This window comes from Trachypithecus francoisi, unplaced genomic scaffold (genome assembly GCF_009764315.1).
Source record: "Trachypithecus francoisi isolate TF-2019V2 unplaced genomic scaffold, Tfra_2.0 Lachesis_group18, whole genome shotgun sequence".
Lineage (NCBI taxonomy): Eukaryota > Metazoa > Chordata > Mammalia > Primates > Cercopithecidae > Trachypithecus > Trachypithecus francoisi.
In genome coordinates, this window is record NW_022681463.1 from 72,641,148 (window position 1) to 72,667,519 (window position 26,372).

At 42.6% G+C, this 26,372-nt stretch overlaps 1 protein-coding gene and 1 pseudogene across 1 annotated transcript in view; both read right to left on the bottom strand.

Moving 5' to 3' along the window:
• Positions 1-26,372, bottom strand: part of LOC117063305 (translation initiation factor IF-2-like) — a 54,947-nt gene that overhangs the window by 14,600 nt on the left and 13,975 nt on the right. The gene's annotated exons all lie outside the window — the stretch shown is intronic.
• On the bottom strand, positions 20,239-21,751 carry LOC117063304 (annotated as a pseudogene).

Consider the following 26,372-nt stretch of genomic DNA (forward strand, 5'->3'; position numbering starts at 1 on the left):
TGAAGCATCTATGCAGGTGTCACATGTTATCCTTTCTAGATTATATAACAAAATGGGCATACTTGATATTCCTAATAATGGGAACAGAAACATTTGTAGAATTTATACAGAATGGCCAGGCGCAGTGGCCCATGTCTGTAATCCCAGCAGTTTGGGAGGCTGAGGCGGGCAGATCACCTGAGGTCAGGAGTTCAAGACCAGCCTGGCCAACATGATGAAATACCACTTCTACTAAAAATACAAAAATTAGCCAGGCGTGGTGGTGCACCTGGAATCACAGCTACTCAGGAGGCTGAGGCAGGAGAACTGCTTGAAGCTGGGAGGTGGAGGTTGCAGTGAGTGGAGATTGCACCATTGCACTCCAGCCTGGGCTATAGAGTGAGAATTTTCTCTCAAAAAAAAAAAAAAACAAAAAAGAATTTATACAGAATTTATTCTTCCCCTAACACTTCCACCATCTGATGATTATCTTATTTATGACTTGATATGTTCTCCATTCTTTTTTTTTTTTGAAATGGGATCTCACTCTGTCCTCCAGGCTGGAGTGCAGTGGCATAAACACGGCTCACTGCAGCCTCAACCTCCTGGGCTCAAGTTATCCTCCCATCTCAGCCTACTGAGTAGCTGAGACCACAGGTATGCACTAGCATGCCCAGCTAATTTCCTTTTTTAGAAACTTTTTTGTAGAGACAGGGTCTTACTATGTTACCCAGGCTGGTCTTGAACTCTTGGGTTCAAGTGATCTTCCCCCCTCAGCCTCCCAAAGTGCTTGGATTACAGGTGTTAGCCACTGTGCTTAGCCATATGTTCTCCATTCTATGCTGGCAATTGAGAGAGCTAAGCATTCACTATGAATATCCATGTTCACATTGCTGGTATGAGGAATAATGAGTATTAAAGAAGAATCCTGGCCAGGCACGGTGGCTCACACCTGTAACCCCAGCACTTTGGGAGGCTGAAGCAGACAGATCACGAGGTCAGGAGTTCGAGACCAGCCTGGCCAACATGATGAAACCCTGTCTCTACTAAAAATACAAAAATTAGCCAGGTGTGGTGGCACGTGCCTGTAATCCCAGCTATTTGGGAGGCTGAGGCAGGAGAATTGCTTGAACCTGGGAGGTGGAGGTTGCAGTGAGCTGAGATTGTGCCACTGCACTCCAGCCTGGGCAACAAAGCAAGACTCTGTCTCAGGGGGAAAAAAAAAAGAATCCTATTATTTCAGGAATCTGTAAACCAATATTTCCAAAACTGAAAAATTACAGGTCTTTCAGAAAGAATATCATGGTTTAAATTTTGACCTTTTAGAACAGCAAGGTGAGAGCACCACTACAATGAGCATAGCCTGGGGCAGGTTTGGATAATAAAGTGAAGTGGGATGGCCTCTAGCCTAGAGGGTCTTACATCCTATATAGGGCCCCTTTGAATGAGTCTTAGGAGTCATCTGTCCTTTTGCCAGGACTCTTTTGTTCCTAGTTTGATCCTAATAATAGAATACAGATATAAGATAACAAAAGGGGAAATACGATAGAGGAGACATTAATTCTTACACCTAGTATTCTTAGCAATACATCCCTTCCCTTTCTATTTACATTAGTAGTCTTTCCATAGTGCTTTAGTGTATCTAAGTGCACCTTATAGTGCATCTAAAGTTATCTCAACCTCTTGCCTCTATTACTTCCCACTTCAAATAAATCTCATCTAATTGTCTTTCTTGACTATAGTTCTGATTTATTAACCTCATGACAGCCACAATGATTTTTTTTTTTTTTTTTCTGAGACAGAGTTTTGCTCTTGTTGCCCAGGTTGGAGTGCAATGGTGCAATCGCGCTCACCACAACCTCTGCCTCCTGGGTTCAAGTGATTTCTCCTGCCTTAGCCTCCCAAGTAGCTGGGATTACAGGCATGCAACTCCACACCCAGCTAATTTTTTTGTACTTTTGGTAGAGACAGAATTTCTCCATGTTGGTCAGGCTGGTCTCAAACTCCCAACCTCAGTGATCCGCCTGCCTTGAACTCCCAAAACGCTGGGATTACAGGCATGAGCCACCATGCCTGGCCCACAACGATTCTTTCAAAACATTTTAATGGCATAACATTTTGCATCATCTCATTCTCAACCTTTCTGTAGCCTTATGTTTAGGATATGCTTCTTGTAAGCAACATATAACTGGGTTTTGTTTTCTTATCCAGTTTGACAACTTTTATATTTTAATTAGAACATTTAATCCACTTACATTTAATATATGTATTGATATATTTCATTTTAAATCTACCATAATAGTGTTTGCTTTCTGTTTGTTCCTCTATTCCATGTTCTATTTTCTCCTATTTCTGTCAACTTTTGAACTTATTTTATTATTATTAATATTCCAGTTTTTTACTGGACATGGTGGTGGCATATACCTGTAGCCACAACTACCAGGGCGAATGAGGTGGGAGGATCACTTGAACCCAGGCATTTGAGGTCAGACTGAGCAACACAGACAGAACTTGTCTCTGAAAGAAAAAACTGTTAATTCTAATTTTCCCACTCTATTAGTTTAGAAGTTATACACGTATTTTTCTCTTACTGCAGAGATTATTAATTTATCAAAGTCTCAGACTGGGCACAGTGGCTCACACCTGTAATCCCAGCACTTTGGAAGGCCAAGGCAGGTAGATCTCTTGAGCTCACGGGTTCAAGACCAGCCTGGGCAACATGGCGAAACCCCATCTCTACAAAAAATACAAAAATTAGCCAGGCATGGTGGCCCCTGCCTGTAGTCCCAGCTACTTGAGGGGCTGAAGCGAGAGGATTGCTTAAGCCTGGAAGGTTGAGGCTGCAATGAGCTATGTTTGTACCACTGCACTCTAGCCTGGGCAACAAGCAAGATCCTGTCTCAAAAAAAAAAAAAAAATTAAAAGTCCATTTTTTTTTTAAGAGGCAGGGTCTCACTCTGTCACCTAGGCTAGAGTGCAGTGGCGCAATCATAAATCACTGCAGCCTCAAACTCCTGGGCTCAAATGATCCTCCCACCTCAGCTTCATAAGTAGCTGAGACAACAGGTGCGTGCCACCAGATCCGGCTAATTTATTTTTTATTTTTTGTAGAGACGGGGTCTCTCTATGTTGCCTAGGCTGGTCTTAAACTCCTGGTCTCAAGTAATCTGCCTACCTCAGCCCTCCAAAGTGCTGGGATTACAGGCATGAGCCTCTGTGCCTGACCCTAAATCTAATATTAATTGGTATTTTCACCCTCTTACCCAAGGCTCTAATGAAAGCACCTTGGAACCTTTAATGCCATTTATACTCTTTCTGACTTAGATGCCATTGTTGTTATATTTTAATTTTACATTTATTAAGGATTCTACATTATTATTATGTTATACAGTCCATATTTATTTATATTTATTCACATATTTGCCTTTCTCATTGCTCTTTATTCTTTCTGGTGTCTCTGGGCTTCCATACAGGGTCATTTTCTTTCTGCCTAAAGAACACACTTAGTATTTTCTTTATTGTGAATCTGCTAATAATGTATTTTACCAATTTGATTTGCCCGTATATTTATTTCAGCTTCATTCTTGAAGGATATTGTCATTGGGTAAATAATTCTAGTTTGATGGTCCTTTTCTTTTCTTTTCTTTTTCTTTTGTTTGAGACAGAGTCTCGCTGTGTTGCCTAGGCTGGAGTGCAGTGGTGCGATCTCTGCTCACTGCAACCTCCACCTCCTGGGTTCAAGTGATTCTTCTGCCTCAGCCTCCCAAGTAGCTGGGACTACAGGCACGTGCCACCATGGCCAGCTAATTTTTTGTGTTTTTAGTAGAGATGGGTTTCACCGTGTTAGCCAGGATGATCTCAATCTCCTGACCTCGTGATCCACCCACCTCGGCCTCCCAAAGTGCTGGGATTACAGGCGTGAGCCTCCGTGACCGGCCTCTTTTCTTTTCTTTTCTTTTTAAGATGAAGTCTTGCTCTGTCAGCCAGGATGGAGTTCAAGCGATTCTCCCGTCTCAGCCTCCCAAGTAGCTGGGATTACAGACGCTCACCACCATGCCTGGCTAATTTTTGTATTTTTAGTAGAGACAGAGTTTCGCCATGTTGGCCAAGCTGGTCTCGAACTCCTGACCTCAGGTGATCCACCTGCCTCGGCCTCCCAAAGTGCTGGGATTACAGACATGAGCCATCGCATCCGGCCAACAGCTATTTTCTTTTAAGTTTTTTTTTTTTGAGACAGAGTCTCTCTCTGTCATCCAGGCTGGAGTGCAGTGGTGTGATCTCGGTTCATTGCAACCTCCACTTCTCGGGTTCAATTAATTCTTCTGCCTCAGCTTCCTGAGGAGCTGGGATTACAGGTGAGTGCCACTGCACCCAGCCCTCTGTTAGCATTTTCAATTTATCATTCCATTCTCTTCTGGTTTCTATAATTTTATGAAGAAGTTAGCTGTAAACCTAGTGGTGTTGCTCTGAAGTTAATCTTTTTGTCTGTGGTTTTACTGTGATAAATCTATTTTTTACTGTGATAAATCTATTTTTAATTTATCCTGCTTTGGTTCATAGTAATCCTTGAATCTGTGGCTTGGTGTCTTTTTTTTTTTTTTTTTTTTCCTGAGACAGTGTTTTACTCCCATTGATCAGGCTAGAGTGCAGTGGCATGATCTCAGCTCACTGCAACCTTCACCTCCCAGGCTGAAATGATTCTCCTGCTTTAGCCTCCTGAGTAGCTGGGTCTGCAGGTGCACACCACTGTGACTAGCTAATTTTTATATTTTTAGTAGAGATGGAGTTTTGCCATGTTGCCAGGCTGGTCTTGAACTCCTGAGCTCAAATGATCTGCCCACCTCAGTCTCCCAAAGTGCTGGGATTACAGGTGTAAGCCACTGTGCCTGGCCAGGTTGGTGTCTTTTACCTAGATTATTTAATTCTGGAAAATCCTTAGCCATTCTCTTCAAATATGGTTTCTGCCTCATTCTCTCTTTCTTGTTGGGGATCTATTTATGAGTATCTTGCACATTTTCACTGTATGCTCTATGTCTCTTATACTCTGTTCTGTACTTTCCATCCTTTTTTCCTCCCTATTCTGGATATTTTCTTGGCTCCATCTTCCAGTTCACTAATTCTCTTTTTATCTTTGTCTAGTTTTCTGTTAATCTCATCTCTTGAATTTTTAACTTTAGTTTTGTATTTTCGGCTATATAATTTTTTTTTTTTGAGGGAGAGTCTTGCTCTGTTGCCCAGGCTGGAGTGCAGTGGCATGATCTCAGCTCACTGCAACATCTGCCTCCTGGGTTCAAGCCATTCTCCTGCCTCAGCCTCCTGAGTAGCTGGAATTATAGGCACCTGCCACCACATCTGGCTAATTTTTGTATTTTTAGTAGAGACAGGGTTTCACCATGTTGCCCAGGCTGGTTTTGAACTCCTGAGCTCAAGTGATCCATCTGCCTCGGCTTCCCAAAGTGCTGGTATTACAGGCATGAGCCACCGCGGCTGGCATCCAGTCACCCTATAGTAGATAGTAATCACTCGTTCCATTGCTTTCCATTCTCATTCTGCTTCATTTTTTCATTAAGGCCTTCCTCTTCCCTCTCTCTCTCTCTCTCACACATATACATACACATAAACATACAGATTTATATATATATAAATATACATATATAGACACACACATACACATATTACAATGGTCCAGAAGAGCCTCTGTGTTCCAGCTCCAGCTCTTATAATATGTATAAATATATATATTTTCTTATATGTATAAATTAGTTTTGATTTGCCTTACTCTATTTGAATACATGCTTCCTCATAAAGATGACTTTTATTTGGCTGTATCTGACACTTAGAACAGTGCTTTGATTATTGCAAATACTCAGTAAGTGTTGAACAAATAAACAAAAATATAGTAACCAATATTGCCTTGTAGAAATACCTGAATTTTGGCAACCTGTATTTGGTTAAGGGATCTCCAAGTGTCTTAGCATCCAAAAATTATCTTAATGTCTTCTGCAAATTAAAGGAAATTCTATTCCTTTTCATTCATATTTAGCAAGCCAGTTTGTGTGAACATAGAGCAGTTCTTCGCCAATAAATATTGTTGGTTGCCTACACTATGCCTTGGTGGAAGGATATAACAATAAATATGACAGTCTCTCCTCTTAAGACTCTAGAGGCCGGGCGCGGTGGCTCAAGCCTGTAATCCCAGCACTTTGGGAGGCCGAGACGGGTGGATCACAAGGTCAGGAGATCAAGACCATTGTGGCTAACACGGTGAAACCCCGTCTCTACCAAAAAATACAAAAAACTAGCCGGGCGAGGTGGCGGGCGCCTGTAGTCCCAGCTACTTGGGAGACTGAGGCAGGAGAATGGCGTAAACCCGGGAGGCGGAGCTTGCAGTGAGCTGAGATTGTGCCACTGCACTCCAGCCTGGGCGACAGAGCGAGACTCCGTCTCAAAAAAAAAAAAAAAAAAAGACCCTAGAGTGGCTTTCTATAAATCTAAGGATCAATACAATATAAATTCCTAAAGAGAACATGTGATATGTTTATAGCATTTAGATTATTTTCAAAGCAATATAATCAATATGATTAAATTTGACTACTTTAAAAAATAAAGATCCCCCAAATAGTGGATTCAACTGGAAAAGGTACTTTTTGCTTACAGGGAAGAAATCCAGAGATTGGTAATTCAAGGCTGATATGAGAGCAGCACGTATTGGGAATCCAGGCTCTTTCTATCTCTCTGCTTTACTGTACATGGCAGGCCATCTGTGGTCTAAGATGGCTGCTAAAGCTCCCGCTAGGTAGCAGTAAGAAGAAAGAGGGAGGCCGGGCGCGGTGGCTCAAGCCTGTAATCCCAGCACTTTGGGAGGCCGAGACGGGTGGATCACGAGGTCAGGAGATCGAGACCATCCTGGCTAACACGGTGAAACCCCGTCTCTACTAAAAAATACAAAACACAAGCCGGGCTCAGTGACGGGCGCCTGTGGTCCCAGCAACTCGGGAGGCTGAGGCAGGAGAATGGCTTAAACCCAGGAGGCGGAGCTTGCAGTGAGCTGAGATCCGGCCACAGCACTCCAGCCTGGGCGGCAGAGCGAGACTCCGTCTCAAAAAAAAAAAAAAAAAAAAAAAAAGAAGAAGAAAGAGGGAAGTAAAAGGTGCTCCTACATTTTAGGAGACCTTTCACAAGTACTACATGCCACCTCTGCTTTCATTCTCTTTACCTAAAACTTAGTCACATGGATTCGTCTAGCTGCAAGGGCAGCTGGGAAATGTAGTCTTTTGGAGGCGTGCATTGTGCCTAGCTAAAAAATTGGCATACTTTTATTAAAGGAGAAATCAGATACTGGTATGCAACTAGCAATCTGTTCCACAAACCCTAAGCATGGTTTTCTGAAATTGGAGTTTCTTAGTGTCTTTTTCCTTGATCTTGACCTCCTCAACTACTGCTCATAGACTCATTCATTCACTACCCACCTCGTTCAAATGCACTATTTCAATTTTCCAAAGATTCTCCATGCAAAATCCTACAATTGAAACTTCTCTACCAAGGAAGCCAATCTCTCTTCTCTTCCTTATACAAATATAGAAATATTATCTCTTTAGTGAAATCCTCTTTGACTGAGTGAGAGATGGGACAATTTCCCCTGAACACCTGGAGTTACCAGTTGTATTTCTCTAGTGAGTTCACCTGGCATCTGCAGAATGTGAATATTTCCCTTAATTAATTCATATATATATTTAACTTACGTAGTGTGAGTGTGACCATTTGTGAACCTCTAATTAATATGTCTTTTGATACCAATATTGTCTACATTAGGTTTGACTAATGTGTATCTTTCCCCGGACAATGTAAACCTCCAAGAAGGTAGGAAGTATGTCTGTTCCCATTTTATTCCTACTGTGTAGCATAGCATAGAGGGAAACCACATGTGCTCAATAAATATTTGTTAAAAAAAGGAATTTTAACACTTACCAAATACCCTCTACCCTCTATGTGCCAGACAATATAGTAACTACTTTGTAAATACTATTTTATTGACTTTTTTTTTTTTTTTAAGACAAGGTCCCAGTCTGTTGCACAGGCTGCAGTGCAGTGGTGTGTTCTCGGCTCACTGCAGCCTTGACTTCCAAGGTTCAGGTGATCCTCTCACCTCAGCCTCCTGGGTGGCTGGATCTACAGGAGTGAACCACCATGCCTGGCTAATTTTTGTATTTTTTGTAGAGACTGGGTTTTGTCATGTTGCCCAGGTTGGTCTTAAATTCCTTGCCTCAAGCTATCTGCCCACCTCAGCCTCCCAAAGAGCTGGGACTAAATGCATGAACCACAGTGCCCTGTGAATGTTATTGACTTTTCACAACCAAATGTTATAAGAATTTTATCCCCATTTCACAGCTGAGGTAAATGGAACTTAAGGAAGATGAATAATTTCACCAAGCCCACACAACCAGAAAGAAGTAGATCTGAGGTCAGTCCTATGAGCTCTGCCTCCATAGTAAATGCTAATTTCACTCTGCCACAATTTCACTCACCCATGGGCAGGTGGGTTGATACCTGGCTTCCTATGATAACATAGGTTGACTGATTTTATAAGATGGAAAAAAATTAACAATGAATTAGTATCTTTCAGTGGTAAATTCCTGAAGTCTCGTTGCTTTAACCAAAGGAATGAATTTGTAACAATTAAATTGTAGGCATAATGACAGGCAATTGAATGAGATGGTAGTTTGGAAGGGATAAATTCAGGAATATTTCTTCAAATATTATGCTATGTAGACGTTTGCCTATTTAGCCAACACCAATTGCCCATAAGGATCAGTTGTTTATGTGATACAATTTTGATATTAGTGTTACTAGTAAAGAAGCTGGAGCAATGACAAAAATTCCAACCAAGACAACAGGTAAATTCTATTTCTATTTATTTAATTTTTAAAAATTGAGACAGAATTTCACTACATTACTCAGGCTGGTCTTGAACTCCTGGCCTCAAGCAGTCCTCAATCTTTGGCCGCCCAAAGTGCTGAGGTTATAGGCGTGAGCCACAGAGCTCAGCTGAGATAAACTTTAAAAGGCAAGAAAAGGGGAGATTTAAAAAGAGACAGAGAGACAAAGGAAGAGAGGAGATATACAAAAGGAGAAAGCACAGTGAGGTGGAAAAGGGATAGGGATGTTACCCATTCATTTTTTTGGTTATTTTTGCCTTTCTAGCTTTCAGTCCACCTTCTTCCAGCAGTAGCATCCCCACTTACTATTTGAGAATTACTAATTACTACCTGAATAAGTCTTACGGGACTGTTTCTCACATACTCTGCCTTCTCCCAGTCAAGGAAAGAGGAACTGACTCTAGGACCCAATTAAACCAAATACTCTCTTCCTGGAACTGGCATCATTAGTGCTAGATGGGGTTGTTTAGATGTGCATGCTTTGGACACTCACGTGAGCTGCCAGGGCTGTCTTCTCAATCCTTTGATGTTTCCCCAATTTGTCCAATAAATTCCCTTATTACTTAAGTTGGCCCGCAGCAACTACTGTTGCTGTCAGCCAAAGAACTCTGATACAGCCAAGGAAGAAGAACATAAGTGGAAATAAATGCTGAAATCAAGGCCTGGAATGAGACCCATTAAAAACATATTTTTCACTTCCTAAAATAGTAGCTATTGGAGACAAACAATTCTAGTTTAAATCTGAATCAAAGTGCAAATTAGTGTTCAATCATCTTAGTACATCTCTAGGAGCAAATGTAATTACACCGTAAAGTAGCAAAGAGCCTTCAAAATATGCGAGTACAAAGAGCTAAAAGCAGAACTACCATTCAACCCAGCAATCGCATTACTAGGTATATACCCAGAGGAATATAAATCATTCTGCCATAAAGACACAGGCACAAAAGTGTTCATTGCAGCACTATTCACAATAGCAAAGACAGGGAATCAATCTAAATGCCCATCAATGACAGATTGGATAAAGAAAATATGGTACATATACACCACAGAATACTATGCAGCCATAAAAAAGAATGAGATCATGACTTTTGTGGGAACATGGATGGAGCTGGAGGCTATTATCCTTAGTAAACTAATGAAAGAACAGAAAACCAAATACTGCATGTTCTCACTTACAAGTGGTAGCTAAATGATAAGAGCTTATGAACACAAAGAAGAAAACACTGGGGTCTACTTGCAGCAGGAGGATGAGAGGAGGGAGAGGAGCAGAAAAGGTAACTATTGGGAACTGGGCTTAATACCTGGGTGATGAAATAATATGTACAACATATTATTGACACACATTTACCTATGTAACAAACCTTCACATGTAACCCCAAACCTAAAATAAAAGTTTGAAGAAAAAAAAAAGATGAGGGTAATAGTCTTTTACAAGGCTAACCTACTTTTTACTATAGGATTGATGTAATAATTTTTAGAATTGAAAAGAGAAGGCAAGGCAGAGATTTGCCTCTGTTTTTACAATGTTAAATCTTCGTTTCTTTAATAATTTTACATCTTTGGCATGACTAAAGAAGTTTTGATTCAAATTAAACTCCTTCAACGTGGCTAGTCTCTCCCTTCCCCCCACCAACTTACCCCTGTGGGATTCTTTCTTTCCACTGCCGCGGATTAAATTATCTGTGAAAGCCTTGAAGGCAATAAACATCTGTACTGGAAATGAGATACAAAACTATCTAGAAAGAATGAAGCAACCTCAAAGCTTATGTGAGAAAATAATTGAATGCTTATGCATATTGGGAAAATGTCTGGTTTCAAACCGAGTTGTTTTTTTGTTTTTTGTTTGTCATAAAAAGAATTATAATTGATGTAAAATAGAAACTTTATTTATTTATTTTTTTAGACAGAATCTCACTTTGTTGCCAAGGCTGGAGTGCAGTAGTGTGATCATGGCTCACTGCAGCCTCAACTTTTCAGGCACAAGTGATTCTCCCTCCTCAGCCTCCCAAATAGCTGGGCCATCATGTCTGGCTAACTTTTTTTTTCTATTTTTTGTAGAGATTGAGTTTCCGTATGTTTCCCAAGCTAGTGTCAAACTCCTGGTCTCAAACAATCCTCCTGCCTCAGCCTCTCAAAGTGCTGGCATGAGCCACCACTGCACTCAGCTTGTTATTATGCAAAGTTTTGTATGTTTTAAATACCAAACATTTCCACAGAAAATGACTTGCTGTCAAGATCTAGTGTGCCCAGGAATGCGAACTGATCTTGTACCTAAAGCACATCATCACATATCAGATTCTTTGAATATCGGTAATAAACATAATTTAACCAAATGTCTACACGTTTTAGAATGGCAAACCACCTGTAATTTAACTAAGTTATAGTGTGGTAATGTAGGGATTCTTTTTCTTCACATGGGCTCAGAGCAAGAGAGCAATCTTTGGACAGAATGATCTTTCTCCCCATGTGAAGCTAGTTGCAAGCATGCCAGCCCTTCAGAACAGCCTAGTTTCACCAGTTCTGTGTTGGCAGTTGAGTAACTCAAGGTAGAATGCTGAATTAGAATTCAGTCCTAATCCCGCTGCAAGTGCTGGTTTTATTGGGTCATATCTTGATAGTTAGAAAATGACCCCACAGCCCCACAGTTGTACAGATCCAATACCTGCCCTCCAAGTCACATACATGAAAGGCATCATGCCACTAGTGATATGCAAACATCAAATGTGATGAGTACAAATAAAAAGGACCCACAGTACGTAGTGAAATTCTTCACTATTGTTCTTTTATCAGTCCTTAATCTCTCCACCCTCATATAGGAAATATAATAATTTTACATACTGACATGGGTGGGTGGAGTCATAAGTTGTGCCAAACTAAATTGATTTAGACATGATGATAAGGAGGATCATAGAAGAGTGATGTATTATCAGAAAGGTACCATCTCAATTGTAGTTGGCCGTTCAGTGTATTAATCCAAAAACTGTGAGGAGCCTGAGACTGGATTTGGGGAAATCTGATTCAATGAACAAGAACTGAGCTCTAAATATTAGCGCTTATAAAATAGCCCCTTGAAAATGTCTTTTCTTTATGCTTATTTGCATGGGAAACGACATCAGTTTTGTTCTGTGTGAGAAAACTTAGCTTGGGGTAAAATCACTTAGGTTATTGTGTCAGATCTCCCAAAAGGTTAGATGAACCTTCAGTAAAGAAACCTAAGAGTCCTCCGCTTTTCTTATAACTGCTCAAGCTTCAATCCTATTGAAAAGTGACTGGAAAAAAGGTCATTCTGTGAAATGACTCTTTAATATTTGATGAATTACTCAGTCTTATGGGCCTACACAGTTACATCAGTCATCAGCTAAGACTGCATATGTCCACATGGGATGGTCATTAAAACTTTCAAGATGACAGGAATTCAGTTCTTCTGTCTCATTTCCCAGCAAGAAAAATACAGCACAAAGTCTTCAGAGTTAAAAGGAAAAGAAAAAGGTGTGCATACAGACACACACACATACACATACACACACGTGCACACACAGGCACATACACGGATATGTACATGAGTCTTTCTAACCTAGAGATGCCACATTATTCAGTGGCAAAGAGCCATATTCTAAGTGGCAAAGTGAACAGGACACACTTTTTTTTTTTTTTTTTGAGACAGAGTCTGTCTCTGTCTCCCAGGCTGGAGTGCGCCACCACACTCAGCTAATTTTTGTTTTTTTAGTAGAGACGGGTTTTCACCGCATTGGACAAGCTGGTCTAGAATTCCTGACCTAGTGATCCGCCCGCCTCGGCTTCCCAAAGTGCTGGGATTACAGGCGTAAGCCACCGCGCCCGGCCTCAATTTATTTTTATAGAGACAGGGTCTTGCTATGTAACCTAGGCTGGTCTCAAACTCTTCAAGCAACCCCGCTGCCTTAGCCTCCCAAAATGCTGGGATTACAGACATAAGCCACCATGTCAGCCGCAACACCAAATTATATTGGTAAGACTAATTAATGTTGTTTATTAAATAATAAAAGGAAAATCTATCTATCTATCTATCTATCTATCTATCTATCTATCTATCTATCTATTTCTTGAGATGGAGTCTCGCCCCGTCCAGGCTGGAGTGCAGCAGCGCGATCTCAGCTCACTGTAACCTCTGCCTCCTGGGTCCAAGCAATTCTCTGCCTCAGCCTCTCCAGTAGCTGGGATTACAGGTGCCCACCACCATGCTTGGCTAATTTTTTGTATTTTTAGTAGAGATGGGATTTCACCATGTTGGCCAGGCTGGTCTTGAACTCCTGATCTCGTGATCCACCAGCCTCCCAAAGTGCTGGGATTACAGGTGTGAGCCATGGTGCCCAGTCAGAAACCTATACATTTTTAAAAGACGCCTAGGGAGGCGGGAAGCAGTGGCTCACACCTGTAATCCCACACTTTGGGAGGCCGAGGTGGGCAGATCACTTGAGATCAGGAGTTCCAGACCAGCCTGGCCAACATGGTAAAACCCCAACTCTACTGAAAATAGAAAAACTAGCTGGGTGTGGTGGTGTGCACCTACAATCCCAGCTACTTGGGAGGCTGAGGCAGGAGAATAACTTGAATCCGGGAGGTAGAGGTTGTTGTGAGCCAAGATCATGCCACTGCACTCCAGTCTGGGCAATAGAGCAAGACTCCGTTTTAAAAAATAATATTTTTTTAAAAAAAAGATGCCTAGAGAAAATATGCATGAAGCAGTTCAGACTCACATATATATATATATATATATATATATATTATTTTTTTAAATAGAGACGGAGTCTGCCTTTGTTGCCCAGGCTGTTCTCAAACTCCCGGGCTCAAGTGATCCTCTTGCCTTGGCCTCCCAAAATGCTGGGATTACAAGTGTGAGCCACTGCATATGGCTACTAAGTATAATTTTCTGAATATGACATTGCAGTTTCTGACATTAGACTCTTTTTATTAACAGCTTTACTGAGGTAACAGCTTTAATGAGGTAAGCAGTATGATGATGGCAATTCTGTCCATTGCTTAGACAATTCTTCCATTCTCCACCAAAACAAAAAATATTGTTGGCCGGGTGCAGTGGCTCACGCCTGTAAATCCCAGCACTTTGGAGGGCCAAGGCAGGTGGATCACTTAAGGCCAGGAGTTTGAGACCAACATAGCGAACATGGTGTAACCCCATCTCTACTAGAAAAAAATACAACAAAATTAGCTGTGTGTGGTGGCGGGCGCCAGTAATCCCAGCTAGTCGGGAGGCTGAGGCAGGAGAATCGCTTGAACCCAGGAGGCAGACGTTGCAGTGAGCCGAGATCATGGCATTGCACTCCAGCCTGGGTGACAGAGGTAGGCTCTGTCTCAAAAAGAAAAAAAAGTATTCTCAAGGACAAGAAAAAAACAATGAGTTTAACCTCTAGCAAAGAATTTTGTTAGGCTACTGATTCTGATAGCACCAGCCTCTCCCTTTGCTTCAGAACTATCTCCAATTTCCCAATCACAGCCAGAGGGGAGGGCTAGACCTGGGCTAGAGCTAGGAGGAAAGACCTAAAGTAAGGGCCCTAAGAGAAGACTGTGGCTGGTTGCAAAGGTGATTATGGGCTGTGATTAGCTGCATTCCAACCCAAGGGTTGTTCCTTCTGCATTACCTGGGTAAGTGACCCGCACTGTCTGGGGTTCCCTTTCCCCATTTATACAGTAGGGACAATAAAACCTACTTTTCATAGTAGTAAATGTTTCTTGAAAGTTTGTTTATTGTCATTTATAATTCATTTACATTATTTCATGCATTTCTACTTGCCCCTTACTTTTTTGACCACAGAATTGCAGCCCATTTCAACAGTGGTTCTCGTTGCTTGCCTTTGTTTGTTTCATCTTTATCATTAATCTACTGGACTAGTTCTATGACAACTCAGACAGATTCCTCCTAGCCCGGGACTTGTCATTTGATGTTTAATAAAACTCTTAGGTGGCACTAATAATGTTCTTCAAACATTCATTAAATAAAAATTTCCTCAGTAATTTTTTTATTGAGAGCCTATGTGCTAAGCATTATATACTGAGGACTATGCCAAATGATATATCTAGAAATTTATAAATCCTGACTGGAGAAAACTGTCTGGATACACTTAGGAAAAGGCTTAGGCAAATATTTTTTAAATGTGTAACAGATAGGGCTAATAAAAGGTGGAATGCTAGGTGTGTCATGAGTTAAAGACAATTTTGATTTAATTTCAAGAAGTTTTCTGATGGGGAAGAATATGAATTAAGAAATTGGAAAGTCAGAGTGAAATAGTAATTAGGAGACTTTATCTTCTGGCCATGAATTTGCTATAAAATTTTGAGCAAGACATTTAATTTTCCTGGACTTTAGTTACTTTATCTGTAAAACAGAATTTAGGGGTAGCAAACTAAAAAAATACTCTTCTAAAAAACTCATGGGTTCAAGAGAACATCAAAATGGAAATTATGAACTATTTTTATGTGTACAACATATCAAAACTTGTGGACAACTAGAAAGATAATGAGAATTAGTGTCAATTAGAATGAAATGCATAAATAGAAATGAATTTATTCAAAATATAAGACAGATTGAGAATAATTGAACTAAATGTGCAATTCAAAAGCTAGTAAGAAACAAATAAAAGTAGAAGAAGAAAATGAAATTAGCAATGGAAATTAAGGAAATAGAAAAAAATAAAAATATAGATATAACCAACAAAACCAAAAGCTATGTTTGGGAAATAATCCAGACAAGGTAATTTGTGGAAAGAAAATTATAGGATAATTTCACTTATGGATTTAGATGCAAAATTTCTAATTTACTAACAAATCATATTCAATAATGCATTAAAAATACATTACACAGACTACACAGTGGTTCATGCCTGTAGTCCCGGCATTTTGGGAGGTCGAGGTGGGAGGATCCCTTGAGCCTAGGAGTTCAAGACCAGCCTAGGCAACATGGTGAAACTCCATCTCTACAAAAAATACACAAATTAGTCAGGCATGGTGGCATATGCTTGTAATCCCAGCTACTCTAGAGGCTGAGGTGGGAGGATCACCTGAGCCCAGGGAGGTTGAGGCTGCAGTGAGCCATGATTGCATCACTGCATTCCAGCCTGGGTGACAAAGTGAGACCCTGTCTCAAACGACAACAATAACATTGTAATCAAATAAGATTTATCCCAATATCTGTCAGCCCAAGCTGGTGCCATCATAGCTCACTACAGCCTCAAACTCCTGAGCTCAAGAAATCCTCCTGCTTCAGCCTCCCAAGTAGCTGAGACTACAGGTGCACGCCAGCATGCCAGGCTAATTTTATAATGATTATTTTTAAGGTTGGGCATAAACATTTGTATATAATATACCAATCATGTAAAAATTAAAATGTATATATAATTATGTTAAAAAAAAGACTGTGTGCACCCTGAGGTTAGGCATTCAGAAGATAAAACAGCACGTATCTAGTATTCCTGTCTGCAGTCTCCTCAAAAAAATTTAACCTGAATCTGATTATAAAAAACAAACAAGGCCAGGCATGGTGGCTCACGTCTGTAATCCCAGCACTTTGGGAGGCCAAGGTAGGCAGATCACGAGGTCAGAAGTTCAAGACCAGCCTGGCCAACATGGTGAAACCTTGTCTCTGTTAAAAATACAAAAATTAGCCAGATGTGGTGGCACGCACCTGTAGTCCCAGCTACTTGGGAGGCTGAGGCAGAAGAATCAATGGAACCGGGAGGCAGAGGTTGCTGTGAGCCAAGATCACACCACTGCACTCTAGCCTGCGCAACAGTGTGAGACTCTGTCTCAAAAAAAAAAAAAAATCTAGCTTGTGGGACATACTACAAAACAACTGGCCTGCAATCTTTAAAATTGTCAGTGTAGGGAAAGAACTAAAGAGAGTAGAGATTGTTCTAGATTAAAGAAGGGTAAAGGGACATGTAAACAAAATGCAATGGATTTTCTTCCATTGACTCTGGATTTTTTTTTTTTTTTTTAAGTTATAAAAGACACGACTAGAATAGAATTGGAGCCCAGGTGTGGTGGCTCACACCTGTATTTTCCAGTTTTGGAAGGCTGGGGTGGGATGATCTCTTGGGGCCAGGAGTTCAACACCAGCAAACAAGGCCAGGCACGGTGGCTGGGCAACATAACAAGACCCCATTTTTTTTTAAAAAAATTAAAATTAAAAAAAATTAAAGAAAAAGTTTTTAAAAAGAGAACAATAATTGGGAAAATTTGAATGTGGACTTTATATTAGATAATAGGATTGTATCAATGTTAAATTCCTCAAGTGTGATCAGAGTATTGTGATTATGGGAAAGAATGCTATCATTCTTAGGAAATACATATTGAAAGCTTTAGGATTAAAGGGTCATGAGACCAGCTCTCGAGAGTGTATGTGTGTGCGTGCGCACGTGTGTGTCAGTCAGAGAGCAAGAGAGGGCTACACAGAGAAAAAATAAATGTGGTAACATATTAATAATTGGTGAATCTAGGTGAAGAGTATAAGCTGTTTATCCTAGTATTACAACTTTTCAAGTGATTTGAAAGTTGAGAAAATCATCTTTTAACAGTAAACACAAGATTAGAAGGAATTGAGGTATTAAGCATAGCTTTATTTTATTGTAAAATTAAGATACAATTTTACACTTTTTGGCCAGATGCAATGACTCACACCTGTAATCACTTTGGGAAGCTGAGGCGGCTGGATCACTGAGGTCAGCACTTTGAGATCAACACGGCCAACATGGTGAAACCCTGTCTCCGCCTAAAAACAGAAAATCAGCCGGGTGAGGTGGCCCGCGCCTGCAGTCCCAGCTGCTTGGGAGGCTGAGGCAGGATAATCACTTAAACTACACTTTTCTGTAGTTCTGTATTTTCAGTATTTTAACATGTTGAACCTGTTTTTATTATTGGCAAATAATTAAAGATAGAAAAAAGGCCGGGAGCAGTGGCTCACGCCTGTAATTCCAGCACTTTAGGAGGCTGAGGTGGGTGGATCACCTGAGGTCAGGAGTTTGAGACCAGCCTGGCAAACATGGCAAAAACCCATCTCTACTAAAAATACAAAAATTAGCTGGACATGGTGGTGGGTGCTTATTATCCCAGCTACTCAGGAGGCTGAGGCAGGAGGATGGCTTGAACACTGGGGTTGGAGGTTGCAGTGAGCCGAGATCAAGCCATTGCACTCCAGCCTAGGCAAAAGAGCAAAACTCCGTCTCAAAAAAATAAAAATAAAATAAAGAAAAAATGACAGATTATTTTTTATTAGGAATATCCATTTTAGTTTTGTGTACCTGATGCTATAAATTCTTTAAATGACTTTATTTAACTTTGTACATGGCAGAAATTTTGCCCTGAAATTGAAATGAGATGATTAGGAGATATCATTCAGAACCACCATGTATGTTGGTTTTAAAAGACATGAGTTAACAACATGGATGATCCTTTAAAGCATTATGTTTATTATATTAAATGTCTAAGAAAGGCAAATATATAAAGACAGAAAGTTTAGTGGTGCCTAGGGTTGGCAATGGGGATAACTGTAAATGGACATGAGGTTTCTTTTTTGGGTAATGGAAATGTCCCAAAATTAGATTGGGACTGTGGTACACAACTCTGTAAATATAATAAAATTCATTGAATTGTATACTTAGAATTGATAGAGACAGGAGGCAGGGAAATTCTGGGAAGAAGAGGGCAGGTCCCTGGCAATGGCCCCATCCTCAAGCTGAAAAGCCTAATGCCATGGCCCAAAGTGAGAACTTACATTCCTATTTTCCTGCTCAAATGTTGCCTTTTCCAAAAGCACCCATGGCCCACCCTGCCCACCCATCCTATACCTATAAAAACCCCAGAACTCAGCCAGCAGAAAAGAGAAGCAGCTGGATGTTAGAGACTACAGCTGGACGTTGGAGAGAAGGAGTTCCTGACTTCAGAGGGAGAGTTTGATAGCGTAGCTTCAGAGAGGAGTCAGGCCAGGAACGGCCAGACTCCAGGGGAAGATCACCTTCCCATTTGTCCCCTTTTCAGCTCCCCGTCCTGTGAGAGGTGGAATGCAGTGGTACCCAGTGAGTAGAGTCCACCCCTGCCAGCACTGAAGCAGCCAGCTAGTTCTAGCATCTAGGCACTCCAGTTCCTGCCAGTGAAAGGGTCAGGAAAACGTCCTGCTTCAGAATGGGTGCATTTTATAGTGTATAAGTATCTCAGATGTTACAAGAAGGTATGTAGATTAAAAGACGTTAGCCAGATGAAACATACAATCTCAATTTGAAGGGACTTAAAGGTATAAGAAGTCTATTGTAACTATTTGTGAAATATTCAGTAGAATCTTATTGTTCTATGCTTAGATTTTCCGCATTTTTACCAAAAGCAGCATCATAAATTCAGACTGCCTGGAGGTATTTAGATGTAGAGGAACATTTGATTTATAGAATTATTCTCTAAAACATATTTTAATAAATGTAAAGTATACACAATGACTAGAATTCAGCTAGTAGAGGATCAGAGAAGACCCCCTCCTTAATTATTAAGTTGCTCTGTAACTACAATTTAAAATCTTAATTCCTTCAGCAAATGAGTATTGAATGTTTACTAAGGCCAGTCTTAGGGTTTTTTTTTTTTGTTTTTTTTTCCCAAAGACGGGGTCTCACTATTTTTCCCAGGCTGGTCTCCCGCTCTTGGGCTCAAGCAATCCTCCCATACTCAGCCGCCTGAGTAGCTGGGATTACCAGCTATTGTAGCCAGATCATATTATGGCCAGTTTTAGAGATAACTGCCAAGATATAATTGTATTTAGCTAATGATAGATATAAATATTTTAAAATACTATTTGGAGCCAGGTTTTACATGCTTCATTTCTCTAATTTTTTCTTTCTTTCCTTCCTTCCTTCCTTCCTTCCTTCCTTCCTTCCTTCCTTCCTTCCTTCCCTCCCTCCCTCCCTCCCTCCCGCTCTCCTTCTTTCTCTCTCTCTCTCTCTTTCTTTCTTTTGATAGATCTTATTTTGTCACTCAGGCCAGAGTGCAGTGGCACAATCTTGAGTCACTGCAACTTCCACTGCCCGGGTTCAAGCAATTCTCCTGCTTAGCCTCCCGAGTAGCTGGGACTACAGGCGTATGCCACCATGCCCAGATAATTTTTGTATTTTTAGTAGAGACAGGGTTTCACCATGTTGGCCAGGATAGTCTCGAATTCCTGACCTCAAGTGGTCCACCCGCCTCGGCCTCCCAAAGTGTTGGGATTACAGGCGTGAGCCACTGCGCCTCACCTACATACTTAATTTCTTTTTTTTAACCAAAAAAATTTGTTTCGTTTAAAAAAGTATTTAGAACACATAAAACAAGACAACATTGATTCTTTTTTCTCATCTTCTGGTATGGAATCTGTTGGTGGCTCCTCCCCTGTTGTGCTGTTGCTCTCTGAGCCAGTGTTACTGTCACTGGTTCCTTCCTCTGCCATAATGTCGACCCCTCCTGCCACTCTCCTTATCCTCAGGAGTAGATGTGCCTTCTTCACCATTCTGTTGGCTCTCTGTCATTTCTTCAAGGTGTGTCTCCTCTGTCTCCATTGGAATGTTGTCGTCATCTTTCTTCTCCTCGCCTTTGTTGGCTGCTTGTTATTCCTCAGGAAGGATGTTATTCTGACTGCACTCAGCTTGCTCTGCTGCCTCCTTCTGCCTTTCCTCTTGCCCTTTGCGGGCCTGTTCCTCTGCCTGTGCAATCTCAGCTACAATTGTCTCCATATCCACTTCTACTTTCAGACAGCGTAACCTTTTAAGTTCATTGTTAAGTGAATCTATGCTTTCCAGGAATTTCCTCTTTTTCTCCTGGTGTCGTTCCTCTATTTGAAGAATTTCAGCTTCTGGTTTTCACTGATGAACCATTAAGGACTGGACCTGTCGTTGGATCTGTTGTTTGAGGACCTGCATTCTAGCTGTTCTAACAACTGGCCAAACGTCTGGCATCACACTCCCACTAAGGATTTCACTAATGAGGCAGTGGTTCCTCTGGAAACGGTCGGTGACTGGATGCTTCACTGAAAAGCCATCATCGTAATCATCTGGATCTTCGGCAGGCTGAATGCACATGTACAGTTCTCCTTTCTCCAAGCGAGACTGTCTCTGTTGACTTTCTCCCTGCTGCATGACTTTTTGCATTTATGTAAGCAAGGTACCCAGGGGAATTATGATAGGCCTTCATAGATTCATTGTACTCTATCTTTTCTGCTTTGTATTCATTTAAATATTCTTGTTTTTCATCAGCGAGATCTCGCCGGATGCCACCAATAATCTAGCCAATCTCCCACAACTTTAGGTCAGGGTTGGAAGATTTACTTGGTCCCAGACCTTTCTGCTGTACCTCATGTAGGGCATCAGCAGCTTATCTGGTGACTTTCAGGGTTTGGAATCGTAATAGCAGAGGATGCCGTAACCCGGCTGTTGGTGGCCGGGTTTCCTCCCAGGCTGTAGTTGTTGGCGAGATGCCTGTATGGACTGTATCCCACAAACCCTGGTGTGCTGGGCATTTGTGTTGCAGGAGCCCGCGTGGGAGGTGAGGCATAAGATGGTCTTTTTGATATTTTGGAAGATTAAGTTCTCAGTTCCTTAAGAATGAATCCGAGACACCGTGGGCAGAAAAAGTGTCCGCAACTCTGGCTTCACTTCCCTTTACATGCTTAATTTCTAAGCAGACCCTTTAAAAAAAAAAACGGTAATACAAATGTAAATTTACTCTCAGTCCATGAATCCTGGTGGTTAATGCAGTCTGAATTTGTGAGATCTTATTGTGCTTTCGAAAGGTGAAGCCAGCTGGGCTTCTGGGTCAGGCGGGGACTTGGAGAACTTTCCTGTCTAGTTAAAGGATTGTAAACACACCAATCAGCACTCTGTGTCTAGCTAAAGGTTTGTAAACGCACCAGTCAGCACTCTGTAAAAACGCACCAATCAGCCCTCCGTGCCTAGTTAAAGGTTTGTAAACGCACCAATCAGCCCTCCGTGCCTAGTTAAAGGTTTGTAAACGCACCAATCAGCACTCTGTAAAAACGCACCAATCAGTGCTCCGTGTCTAACTAAAGGTATGTAAACGCACCAATCAGCACTCTGTAAAAACAGCCCATTCAACCCTCTGTAAAATGTACCAATCAGCGCTCTGTAAAATGGACCAATCAGCAGGACGTGGGTGGGGCCAAATAAGGGAATAAAAGCTGGCCACTCATGGCAACCCACTCGGGTCCCCTTCCATGCTGTGGAATCTTTATTCTTTCGCTTTTCACAATAAATCTTCCTGCGGCTCACTCTTTGGGTCCACACTACCTTTATGAGCTGTAACACTCACTGCCAAGGTCTGCAGCTTCACCCCTCAAGTCAGTGAGACCACGAACCTACCACTAGGGAGGAACAAACAACTCTGGATGCACCACCTTTAAGAGCTGTAACACTCACTGCAAAGGTCTGCGGTTTCACTCCTGAAGTGAGCAAGACCATGAACCCACTGGAAGGAAGAAACTCTAGACACATCTGAACATCTGAAGGATCAAACTCCGGACACACCATCTTTAAGAACTGTAACACTCACTGCGAGAGTCTGCGACTTCATTTTTGAAGTCAGCGAGACCAAGAACCCACCAGAAGGAACTAATTCCAGACACATTTTCACATGTATTAATGAGGTTGTGCTCAGTAAATCTAAACAACTGTATATGATATTAATTAAAAGGTATTTAATCAGAATTAGATTAATATTCAAATTCAAATTGTGGCAATCAATTCTAAAGTACAGTGATAGCAGGACACTTTTTTTTTTTTTTGAGACAAAGTCTTCCTCTGTCATCCAGGCTGAGGTACAGTGGTGTGATCTCGGCTCACTGCTCTGCCCACCTTGGCTTTCAAAGTGCTGGGATTACAGGAGTGAACCTTCACACCTGGCCTCCTGGAAAACATTTTTATTTTTATTTTATTTATTTATTTTTGAGACAGTCTCGCTCTTGTCATCCAGGCTGGAGTGCAATGGCACAATCTCAGCTCACTGCAACCTGCACCTCCCAGGTTCAAGTGATTCTCCTGCCTCAGCCTCCCAAGTGTCTGGGATTACAGGTGTGCACCACGACGCCCAGCTAACTTTTGTATTTTTAGTAGAGACAGGGTTTCACCATGTTGGCCAGGCTGGCTCGAACTCCTGACCGCAGGTGATCCATCCGCCTTGTCCGGTTTCACCATGTTAGCCAGGCTGGTCTCAAACTTCTGACCTCAGGTGAGCTGCCTGTCTCGGCCTTCCAGAGTGCTGGGATTCCAGGCGTGACCCACCGTGCTGGCCCTGGAAAACATTTGTAGAGGCTCCTCAGTGATAGCAACTCAGTACTCACCTTACTGTCTTCCTTCCTTCCCTATTTCACTGGCCCTGCTGACATTCATGTCCACTGGCTCCATTTTTTCAAATACACTCTGCATGTGAGCTTTGTCTCTTATTTTGAGGAACTCAGGCAAAGATATATGGGATATTTGATATATGAAATATATAGTACTTAATAGTAAATTTTTGTTGCTTAAATGACAATGTTGTGCCAATAATATTTGCATTACTCACTTTACTTGGATCATTCAGGTAGCATGAATCTTATATAAAAATGTGCCTAATCTGATAGAAAATAAGTCCCTCATGCACATTTGATGGCAAAATCTTCATAGTATAGTTCTGATTACATCTGTCATTCAAACCACTCAACAGTATGTCAGGGTCATTGTCACTGAAAATCAGCTTAGGCCACAGTGGAAGAAAATAGCAATGTTATAGGATCTCTGGGGTGTCAGTTTTCTTCCTGGAAACCTCTGTGGCTGGTGGCACTTTTGCCTGAGTTCTTGTCCTGCATCCAGGAAGAATGAGGTACGCAGACAAGTGAAGGGTGAAGAAGACGAAGAGGAGTTTTATTTAGTGTTAGAACAGTTCAGAGGAGACCCGCAGTGGATAACTCCTTTCTACAGGCAAGTCCTCCCATTGAATATTCAGCTCTCAGCAGAGAGAAGGCCCTGGAAAGGGTGGCAGAGAGGAGGCCCTGGAAAGGGTGACTCCTCTCCGCAGGCTGTGCAGACATCTCTGCAGGCCTCTGAAGCACTCAGCAGAGAGGGTAGCCCCTCTTTGCAGCTGGTCCTCCTGTTGTCTCTCCATCTTCTGCCCTCTGCCCTGCTCTGGCTGAGCCCGAGGCTTTTATGGACCTCAGAGGGGAGGAAGTGCCAGCCAATTGGTCCATGGGTGGCCATGGGCAGCCCAAAGGAGGCACCACAAGTCCCCACTCCAGTTCATGAACTGGTAGCCCAGTGCTCAGCCTTTAGGCCCTCCCTGGCCTGAAGTTGGGCCTTAGTGGGAATCAGCCCCCTTCTGCCCAGGAGCCTGTCTGCCTCCCTTGGCCATCCATGGCAGGGTGCTGGCACCAAAGGGCACCTGCAGGCCACCACCCAGCCACCCTCAGCTTCCCCTCCTGTGCTCCTCAGCTCCCAAAATCCAGAGGGGGCCGAGGTGGCAGAAGGATGGCATGTCAGCACTGGCCCAAGCCTACGCACACCTGGCCTGGCTTGTGTGCCTCCAAGATCAGAGCAGGCCCTGGGAGTGGGGAGATGCTAGGCAGTGGGAACAGACACCTCTGAGTCTGCAAAGGCATGGGGGGTCCTTTCCAGGACTCCCAAGCCTGCAGGATACCTCGCGCTGCAGCCCCAGTTTTCAGTGGGGTGGGGTGGGGCTCCTGCCTGTTGCATGGAGCTGGAGGCCCTGATCCACAGCCAAGACTTGGGTGGCTGTAGCCCTGCCCAGGAAGGCAGAGCTCCTGCCAACTCCCAGCTCCCAAGAGCACAGAGATGCTGAAGTTGCAGCTGTAGCCTAGGTAGCTGCAGTTGTACCTGGGGAGGTCCCACCCCACCAACTTGTAAGGGGCAGAGTTCCCGCTTGTCCCTGGCTCCCAGCGCCTCTCACCAGCAACCGGCAGCGCCTCCTCGAAGCCTGGGGCACGGGCTCCAGGTCCTCACTGGGCCTGGACCGGCATCTGGTGTAGGGGCGATATTGCTGAAAGCTCCCGCTGTGGTCCTGGGCTCAGGGTTGGCCTGGAGCTCCCCCTTGCCAGGCGGGCGACTTGGGCAGGCCCCACTGTGGCAGCCCCCAGGGTGGCGGGCTGGGGGTGGGGGGTTTGCGGTGGGGTGGAGGGGTGGAGGAAATGGGGGGTAGAGGGGTGAGGGCTGTCTGCCTCCTCCCTGCACCCTCCTTGCAGTGGCTAGCGTGATGGCAGCAGCACACCAGATGGCCCACTGCTGCCATCAACAGTATAATAACAATAGAGGGCCGGGTTGCGGTGCCTCATGCCTGTAATTCCAGCACTTTGGGAGGCCAAGGCAGGCAGAACACTTGAGGCCAGGAGTTGGAGACCAGTCTGGCCAACATGGAGAAACCCCCATCTCAACCAAAAATACAAAAATTAGTTTGACATGGTGGCATGCACCTGTAATCCCAGCTATTCAGGAGGCTGGGGCAGGAGAATTGCTTGAAACCGGGAGGTGGAGGTTGCAGTGAACTGAGATCACACCACTGAACTCCAACCTGGGCAACAGAGCGAGGCTCTGTCTCAATAATAATAGTAATAATAATAATAAACAATATAAAATGATGTTCAGGCCAGGCATAGTGGCTCAAGCCTGTAATCCCAGCACTTTGGGAGGCCGAGGTGGGTGGATCACCTGAGTCCAGGAGTTTGAGATCAGCCTGGCCAACATGGCGAAATCCTGTCTCTATCATTTTGCCGGGCTTGGTGGCTCGCGCCTGTACTCCCAACTACTCAGGAGACTGAAGTGGGAGGATCCATTGAGCCCGGAGGTCCAGGCTGCAGTGAGCCGTGATCGCACCACTGCACTCCAACTTGGACAACAGAATGAGACCCTGTCTGTATGAGATTCAGGTTCTGTATGCCGAGGCTTTCTTTTTGTTTGAAGAAGGCATGCCTGCCCCCAAAAATAAATAAATAGAAAGCAGGCTTCTTACTCTTACAGAGACCTCTCCCAGCTGCTCTCCAACCAACTGGAGAATTCTGTGTTAAACAGCCTCCCCAGTGCAGCCTTTGAGGAATTCTGGACATTACCCCAGTTTCCTGAATAAAGTTCTTGCTCCACGATTGACCCCTTGTCCTGCCTTTAGTGTTTATTCTTCAACGACCCAATTATCCCAGATTTCTGCTGGTGGTCTAAGTATAATACAGTTTACTGAAATGTATTGTTAGACTCATTCTAGAATGAGCTGTTATGAGATATGTAGGCACAAGCCGAGTTTTCTGTTCCACATTAAAAATGAGCTGCAATTTAGGTGAGTTCTTAGTAAATGTTTGTGTGCAGAGAGATCTCATTGAAACAGCAATCAATTCTTCATTAACTTTGCTATTAGAAGCAAGCAATAGTAGAATTCTCCCCAAATAGTGGATAAACTATAATATACTTT